Below are 10,118 nucleotides of genomic sequence, written 5' to 3'. Positions count from 1 at the left end.
ATTATTCTCATCACACTGGTCACATAATTAGATGTTAAGAGGTTCACCCGCCTAGGTTTTACAGAGCCTAAAGTAGAAGAAGGTTCTAACCTTTTAGTTGGCCCAGGTTCTTGGTAAATTGTGTCCATTATTGGAGATAGCTTCCCATAGATGTATTCTTGCCTTGCATACTTGGTTGTTCAAACTCTATTAAATCAAGAGCCAACAAAATGGTGACTTTTCTAGGGAGATAAGATGGCAATACATTTTGTTCAAAGGACAGGAATATCTAGTGTTAATTGAATATCTCAGTCCTATTTTCAGTATGGTTTTTCCCATCTGAGTCACCAAAAAAATGGTGACTCTACTAGGGAGTGTATTGAATCTATGTGATCGACAAACCTTAAGAATTTAAAGAAGATTCAATACATCAACAAAAAAAAAAAAATTCTACAGCAGTGGGGTTGTGAGGTGTTTTCCATATCCTTGTTGAATTTCATGCACCCCAGTAAGTTTTTATCCCTTTACAGCAGTATGTTGTGAGACTTAGATTTAAATTATGTTTTATAAATATTATAAGTCTGTATTCAATTAGTTCGGTCTTCGCAAGTGTTGTTATAAAGTTTCAAATTCAAAGGATTGATCAGTATCTTGTTCTCTTTTCAAAATGTTTGAGCATTTGCAAAGTTTATTTCATGCTAAAAGTCTAGTTTAGAATTAGATCAGTAATAATTTGTGTTTCAAAATCTTTTCTCACAATTGTGAGTGGTGACTCTATCTCTACAACCAGTGGCATTTAAACTTTTAGTGCATTCTTGGGAAGATCTGAATTTGTTGTTGAAATTTTTGTTTGAAAAGAGAAGTGTAATTTAGATCTAATGGTGTTGAAGAAGTTATGTTTCAACTTTGTGTAGAGATTTCAAATTCAAGATAAATATGAAGAGGGTTTCTCCTATCTACTATTGTTTCAAATCAGTTTGTAGTTTTGTTCAAATCTAATTCAATTCATGTCTCACTTAATGTGAGTGGTGACTCAAAGTTAATCTATCTACCAGTGTAGTATTATACATGAATTGTGATTAGTTACTTTAGGAGAAGAACATATCTAAAACGGTTGAAACATTTAGAGGGTTGAAAGATCTGAGATGTGCTAGTTCAAAAGTTTCAGTAAAGAATTGATGAGATTTTGGGTTTTTTGTTGTAAATGGTAGGTAGAGAACTTTCAGCCATCCAGATCTTAAGGTATTTTTATTTTTATCTATTATCTTTTCATGAAAATTGGTTGTTAAGAGGTAGTATTCTCCATCATGTGAGTTTTAGCACTAAGAGGAGGAAAATAGTGTGATAAGTTTTATACACTTCATTGGATTGAGTTTTAGCTGGTTGTATTTAAATTTGTGAAGTGTGTTTGAAGTTGAAGGTATTTTCTGATCTACTACAAGTTGTGAATCTAAGTATTAATGGTGAATGAGTTTTAAATATTTCAAGAATTTCAAATTTCCCTTCATCAAGTATATATCTAGTTAGTGAGAATTATAGATCTATGAATATCAAAGGATATGTGTCATTTTGTTATGATGGCATACCTAGTTTCCCAAATGAGATCCCTGATGGAATCAGAGGGTATTTGCCAAATTTAATAGGAATCATTCCCAATCAGAAAAGAAGCATGTCCAAAAAATTTATGACTTGATGTATGACTTTGATGTGTGCCATGAAGATCTATGGATGATGTTGTTTGTGCAAACTCTGAAAGGAGATGAAAGAGATTGGTTCTCATGCTTGCCTATAGCTTCAATTTCTTCATGGGATGAGTTAAGTTCATCCTTCATTGAACAATTTGATGGGTGGGTAGATGTAAAATTAATGTTGGATAGATTGATGGAAATTCAGATTGAACAAGATGAGTTGATCCCAAGATTTAATAACAGGTTTTCTAAAACATTAATGGATATCCTTGAGAATTGTAGGCCCTGTTGGCTCCTAATTTAACAGTTTTATGAATAACCAAGAAACCAAACAAATGCATCTAAGGCTAGAAACTTCCTATGACTGATACACTTGACTATAGTCTTGGGCCAACTATAAGGCATGACCCTTCTTCTACTTCAGGCTCTGCTAAACCTAGGTAGGTAGACCTCAGATTCAATTGATACCATACCAGTGCAAAACATATCCTTGAATCTATTTACTATTGATAAAGCCCTTATATCTCCTAATAACTCATGCAATAACATAGATATACAGTAGCTAAATGAAAATATATGAATCACATAAGTTGAGTGAGGGTTAATCATTTAAGTCCTTCAACATGAAAGGGTAAAACATGTTTGATTAATAATGTTGATTCAACACAATCTCAAATATGCAGCAGTATAACAAGTGATCCTATAACTGATCAGTGCCTAATCCATTGGGCAATTCCATGAATTCAAAATATACATCTATGACATCAGGACATATTTTGTATACCCAGACATCAGATCTATCTAATCACCTTGTGATTCAGACATCATTGTTTATTCAAATCTCATTCTCACAAAATATCCTTCTCAAATAACCAATAACCTTGTTAAACATATCAAGCATTTACTTGGACCTTTGGTCCAACAAAAAAATACGTCAAACATACAACCTAAAGGGGATGCAAATGGATCTCAGATCTTTGTTCCAAGACCACATAAGGCTTATAGATTGTTGAGATAGGAGACAAGAACCAGAATGAAACTAGTGAAATTATTGCTCATATGTATTCATTTCCTTGAAGCTATACATTCAAATGCATAAAATTAAAACATGAAAACAACTAACATATCAAAACGTGTTGTATTATTTGCACTACTGCTATTCACATGAGAGAATTATGTTGAAGAATGGTGTCACAATCAAGGAAACATGTCAAAATACTAGAACCAATGGTCTCACAGCAATGAACTTTTTCTTCCTAGAAACTAGAACCCTTAATGAGAAAGAAAGGGAATGATATAGGAAGAAGTGAATTCTCAAATTTATTCTACAACTGACAGGTGTCCACTCAGAATTCCTTCCCAAGAAGATCAAAAAACCTCTTTCTACCCTATCTCTCCAATTGAATAACAAGATCTCATCATTTGGCCTCTACAAGGCATAAAGAATCTCAGATATTTTGATTGGAAGAAATAATTGATTTTTGATGTTGAAATTGAATGCATGGTAAAAGTGAAAATTAGTTATATGACCTCAAAAGGAAAAATAAACTTTTCAGATTAGTTTTCTTCCATATCCAGGATTCAACAAGCCTTCAAATCCGCCCTCTAAGAAACTCTGATGATCAACAATCAAATTTGCCTGTTCTGCTACCAATGCCTCAAAAATCACAAACTGACCTGTAGCAGGAACTGGTGAACACTTGTGCACAATCTAACTTCATATTCAAAAAGTTTATATTCTCTCAATTCTGGTGGTATATTGGAATGCCTATTTCTTTTGAAAAAAATGCTCCTATTATGGCCCTCTGAAGTTCAGGGCTCTGCTTATGGCTTTCAAAGCAATAAAATTGCAAAAATTTATCCCTTTTCAAAAGTCAAACTATAGAATAAATCCTCAATTGGATTTTAAAAAATTCTTGACTTGCACGTACTTCTAAGAAGGAAAAGTAAACTTTTAATTTGAAACCTTAAAAATCTCTTGCTTTTTCAATCTAGGTCAAACTTGGTTGACTGACCTCACCACATGTTGTCTTCTGATTGGCTCAGACCTGGACAAATGCCACATGTCAAATTTTGACTAGCCATCCTCACCAATGCCATATGTCATTGCCACCTTAATGCTCTCTATGTCACTATGTTATCGCGCGAGCAACGTCTCCTTAGTGAGATAGCGAGGATCGCCAGATGCGCCACGTTGCACAATCTTCTTGCTCTATCTTTGATCTCACCACATCATTGCCCACTTCACCACATGTCACTTTCAGTTCACTAACACACCTACAAGCTAGATCCATGGCACTCATTTGGCTCTCGCCAGATTTCTAAGTTTTTCTGGCAACTCGCTACCTCGCTAGCCAAAAATCCTTGGATTTTCTTGCTAGCAACATAGTGACTAGCCAAATTTTTACTTTTTTGATGGTGTTGATTTGCATGTACATCATTTAAAATTATTGTGCATGAGCTAGAATCTTACAAAAGTGCATATCTTAAGACACTTAAGAACTAAGTGCTAATCCTTATAAAGATATTAGAATCTTCCCATGCAAAGCATGTGGGACAAAAGTCTTAATGCTTCTCGTAGGTTCCTCTATCCTTTCATGGCATTGGTTGGTTTTCTCATGTGAGTTCTCCTACTAATGTGGATGGTCCCATTATGTGTGGAGTTCTATCTTTATTGTGTTGTGTGGGATAGCCTCACTGCTCCTTGCATGCGGATTGTAGCATCCTCATCCTCCAAACTGCCCTTGGTCTTTTCTATTGCCCAATGTAGGCCTTCATTGCCTCATGTTTTTCTCACTTCTATTCTTTGCAGCATCACCATTTTGTAGGCCCCTTCTACTTATACTGTGAAAAATATTTTCAATGTATTCAGTAGAAAATATCATGGGGTGTATTTATGGATAAAATGTGGACTCTCTTTTTCATGGCGACTCCCTGCAGTTTGGCAGCTTCTTCCTACCATCTACATGGGGTCTTCTATATTTTTATGCAGTGGCTTCTTTCTTGTAGCGTGGTTACTTTTCTTTGGAGACTGGATGCTTTGTTTGCTCATTTATTAAAACTTTCCTCTTCTTATGCCTTTTCACTAAGCGGCTTCCCTTTAAAACTTTGTCTATCCTTGCTACTGTGTGGGGGCTCTTTGAAAACTCCTCCCCTTGTCTGCTATGTCTTTTCATGCTGGGAATTTACCATTCTTTTGGTGTCTCCCTACCACAAGAAAAGACACCTCCCCTGCACTTTGCATATATGGTGTTTCCTTCATTTTTTAGACTACTCTCCTGGCTGCCCTCAATACATGATTTTAAGCTTTCTACACTTTGTTATCATTTTGGATATTGTTGTATTGTCTAACCCTTTATTCTTTTAGAAATTCGACTACATTTTGGCCTTTAATGTTGCACACTACAATTGCTAATATATCAGAAGCATGACACTTTCTTGAACTCGACCCTTTACTTAGGATCCAAATAAATTGTATTCAAAATTATCAAGTGCCCATGGCAGTGAAACTTTCTTCTATTTCTCTTTGATCACTTTTTCAATCTTTAGAATGATATTCTTAATTTTCTTAGCAGCTTTGAAATCTAAATTTTTACATGTTCTCACCTAGCTCATTTGTTTTACTTCTAACATCCAAGGAAATCTCTAATGATGTCAAGCTCAATCGAGCCAAACAATCTTTGATTTCCTTTGTGATCTCTTTCATTTGCTGAAGCAATTTTCTACATGACAATAAAAATTGCAAATGACTGCCTAATTTGTAATGTTGGGTTACCTTATAGATTTTCTATAGCTAAGTATGCAAGGCATTGAAACATGTTCTCAAGGCCTTAGGATGTATACTTACTCTTCTGGCATGAAGATCTTCCATTATGGGCTTCAAACTGGCAATATATGTTGCAAACTCTTTGAAGCTTTTCTTGCTCTAGTGTCACATCTTTGGTACCAGCTGTAGTTTCTAAGATGCTTAACAACACTCTAGCAAGAATTTCATTCATTAGTGCAAGGTAGAAGGTGCTAGCCATCTAAAATTTGCAAGTTCACTAAAAGGATGCAAAGAGCTTTGTAGGAAACCCTTTAGTATATCAAATTATTGCTTTTAAGGTATAAGTTCATCATCCTGAGGTGCTTTGGGTACAATTGGACTTTCAAGCTTGAGTTCACCATAAGGCTTGGTCATGAGGTCAAAAGAGAAGATTTTTCAAAATAATAATGGAAAACAAACCTCTTCTAAGGTTTGAAACAACAATTGAGTAATTGCATCTTAAGGAGCAAAAATTTTCAAAAATCTTTGTTGCAAATCCCTAAACTTGTCAATCTTTTTTATTCTTTCGATTGTTTACAATGATCCTCCAAATTGACAACTTTTTTGTGCATAATATTGTAACTCATAATTCATATGCCTGTAGAGCCATTTTCTCCTTATTACTTCAAATAATTTGATCCATTTTATCCAACTTCCTATCACAATCATTTAATGATCATAGTCATTAAAACATCCTCTGAGTTATTTCACTTCCAAATAGCTTATCAATCTGACAGAATTAGTTGATCCCCAAAGTGGGTCCGGCTAAAAAAAAAAAATTAAATTCAAACACCTGAACTGTCAAATTGATCCATTAACCATCTAGCACTAATTCAGAATAAATTTGACCAATGATATGTCACTAAAAACTTATTTTATCATTTTCTACCAACTGTCAAATTTGCACCAGGAGGTCCATTGACTGTCCTTAAAAACTAACCCAAACACCTAATCGAGCTTTGAAAACTGACCCACTGATTCTTTGTTCTACATTCTTGCACCCTATCAAATCTCATCTCTTGAAGAATTTAGGGTCAAAAGATATTCGCTGTCAAAGTGACCCTTTCAGAATCACCTGCAAGAAAACATGTCAAAAAGTAATAAATTGGGTTCAGAATTGGCTTTGAAAACTGGGTAAATGGACACTTGGGGAGACAAAAACTGGGGCGTTCTTTCTCTATCATGAGGAGAGTACAAATCTAAGATTTGAGCTCATGAAAAATAATAGGACGCATTTGGCGAGCATTCAAAGTGGGTTACTCAGAATTTGCAGACTAGAAACAATGGTAGAAAAGTGGTTTTTGCAAATGGAATTCACCTAGAAAAATGTGGAAATGGATTCGTCATGACTTAAAAATTGGCAAACTTATATTATTTTTAGAGGACAACATAGTGGTACAATCCATTTGATCCTACCTATCACGGATCAAGAGATATAACATCATGAATAGGGGTTCTAGCAAATCTACAAATGCTAACACCAGTAAAAAGTTACAAATTGCATTTGGAATCGCATTTAAAAACTGATCAAATGGATTCGTCATAAGCTGAAACTTGAAACATAACAAGTCTCTAATGTCTAAAATGCAATGCAAAAGAAATTTCAACATTTTAGTCAACTGGTCAAAAGTTATAACACGTCGAACAGGACCTCCCAAAATTATTTGCAAAGTGCAAATGCATGAAAACAGTAACTGACCAACTTTGATGGATTCAAAACCTAGTCAAACAAACTTGAAACAACTCAAAATCTAAAACATAGTCTCTTAGATATGGACACTAGACACTCTCAAAGTGGCTTGTCATGAAACATTACTAGGTTAAAGATATTCAAAGGCAAACACAACCTCCTGTCGTTGTTTGACACTTAGGTGAAAATTCAAATTTGGAATTTGCTCAAAATGGGACATCATAGAATGGCTCGGAACGTCAATTTAACTTCATATAACACTTAGACGCACTGAAAGTAAGGTGTTAGAAATATTAAACACCCTAGGGGCCTCAAAGGTATAGCTGGGTACAATCTCGTCAAAAAGCATTTATAGGGCTCAATTTTCTCAACAGTGCTCAAAATTCGGGCTACAATTTTGAGCACCAATAGTCCCCATGATCAAATTTTTTTAGCTATTTATTTGGGTGCATTGGGCCAGAAGATGGGTTTCTTACTGAGGGATAAACAACCACAAAGTCTATATCAGGCTTTTGAAATTGCAATGGATGTTGAATGCAATCTAAAATATGGAGTTATAAGAAGGCATACCGCTACTATTGTAAAAAATCTTGTTGAATTTTTATAATTAAAAACATGTGTAGATGAGGTTTCTTAATTAAAAACATGTGTAGATGAGGTTTCTTTGTTGCAAAGAAAAGATGATTTCATTCTTGCTAAATTGAATACACATGTTTCTAGTATTACATCAGCAGATGATAGAGTTGATTCATTTGAAAAAGTATGCATGCAAGGTATAAATTCATTTGTTCATTCTTCTATTGATGATTTGCATTATGTTGAAAACATATCAAATCACGAAGAGGGAAGGTATTCATCTCAGTATGAGGACAAAGAAGTTGAATGTTATGTGTCAAGTGATAATGGTGAAGTTGTTGATCCAATGTATAATCAAGAAACATCATATGAAGCTAATGATTAGAGTTGTTACTCAAGTCAAGGAGAGGACAGTGATAGCACATATTTGTCTTCACATGAATTAGATGCAAATTGGGAAGAAGAAAGCAATGACAAAAGTTTCCACTCTTATGAAAGTAAAGGTATAAGTTCTTTCTGTAAATCTGAAAGTGAAATTCCATTTCAAAATTGTACAAGTCAGCTTGAGTTTGAAAGTTGTAAAGAAAGAGTGTATACATAATACGAGGATAAAGAGGTTGTTTATAAGAATGGATTGCCTAATTGTGTAGAAGAATGTCTTGGGGATGCAAGTAGTGATAATCAGCATACAAGTGATTCTAATTTTAAAGCATCAACACCTATTCGTAAGATAAATACTTATTTGTTTGCAAGACATTTGAGTTACCTTGATGAAGACAATGAGAAAAACATGGATTTAATTTCTTCATGCTTTGTTGATGGAGTAGATGTTGAGTCTTCATATGGTTCTGATTTTTCTTCACATGCTAAAAGTCTTCACGAAAATGAAATAGATAGTGGTTTTAAAGTGTACACTAATGCTTTATATGATGAAGATCCTAATGATGATCATCTTATGTTTTGTCAAGATGTTCAACAAGGATCATTACATGTAGTTATTAACCCATTTTTTGAAGAAGACATGGAACTTTCAGATTTAATTAAGGATGGGTTTAATGATGATACCCTGTCTTACTATTGCAAGAGATCAGATGTATCTTCTTTCAGATGTGATGGTGAAAGTATTCATGAGATTGCATCTCATGATGAGAATAAGGTGTTTAATAAGGTTGTTATTGAAGCTCAGCACGCACCTTGTACTAAGTTTTATGATGGACACTTTAATGCAAAGATTAATCTATTTGTTGATTGTGAAGAACCATTTGAAGATCCCAGATTAGTTTTAGATTCTGACATTGATGATATATGTGAGTACAAGTCAGAGTGTTCATTTGAGTACAATCCAACTATGCATAAGGAAACACAATTTCAAGGTATGTGTGACCTTTTTCCCCAAGTTGAGTATGAAGCCTTCATATTTGAGATTGATAGCATGCATGATTTTTCTAATGAAGGAAATTTTTAGTTCTAGTCTGATATGTTTGAGCATGCTGATCAAAACTTTCATAATGAGCAATTTGTAGAAAATCAAGCTAGTTGTTATATGCATTATGAAAGTGAAGTTGTAGATTCAATTTTTCTAAGTGATGAGTTTTGAGATGCTGATCTAATTGGTGAAACTAATAGGAGAATTATTTTTAGCGGTGGCCTGGGGTCATCGCTTGTATATAGTAGTAGTTCTTTTCTTGCTTTCAATAAAGTTGTTCGAGAAAAAGTTTTTGTTGTTTTGGGAATGGTCTACTTCTTCTAGAAATTTGAATCCTTACCATGCCCACAAGGGACATGCATCCCCAAATAGAGCCACTATTGGTGCTCAAAATTATAGCCCAAATTTTGAGCACCATTGAGTGATCAAGCCCTTTAAACACTTTTTAATTCATTTGTACCTGACTATACTTTTGAGCCCCATGAGTTGTTTAATGTTTCTAACACTATGCATTCAATGCGTCTAAGTGTTCCATGAAGTTAAATTGCCATTCCGAGCCATTTTGTGAAGTCTTGTTTTGAGCTAGTGTCAAATCTGCATTTTTACCTAAGTGTCAAACAGTGATATGAGGCTATGTTTGCAAGTGAATATCTTGCATCTAGTAGTGTTTCATGACTTTCCACTTTGGGAGTGTCTAATTTCCATAACTGAGAGCCTATGCTTTAGATTTTGAGTCATCTTGAGTCTATTTGATGAGGTTTTGAATCCCTCAAAGTTTGTCATTTACTAATGTCATGCTAATATGAATTTTTCTGAATTCTAGGAGGCCCTATTTAAGGAGTTGTAACTTTTGACCAGTTCACCTTAATGAGAAAAAAAAATTGTGTTGCATTTTAGGGGCCAGACACTTGTTATGTTTCAAGTTGGAGCTTATGATGAATTCATTTGATTAGT

Source organism: Cupressus sempervirens, chromosome 5, assembly GCF_028749045.1.
Source record: "Cupressus sempervirens isolate cs-2001-9-10 chromosome 5, ASM2874904v1, whole genome shotgun sequence".
Classification (NCBI taxonomy): domain Eukaryota; kingdom Viridiplantae; phylum Streptophyta; class Pinopsida; order Cupressales; family Cupressaceae; genus Cupressus; species Cupressus sempervirens.
Note: the sequence above shows the minus strand (reverse complement) of the source record.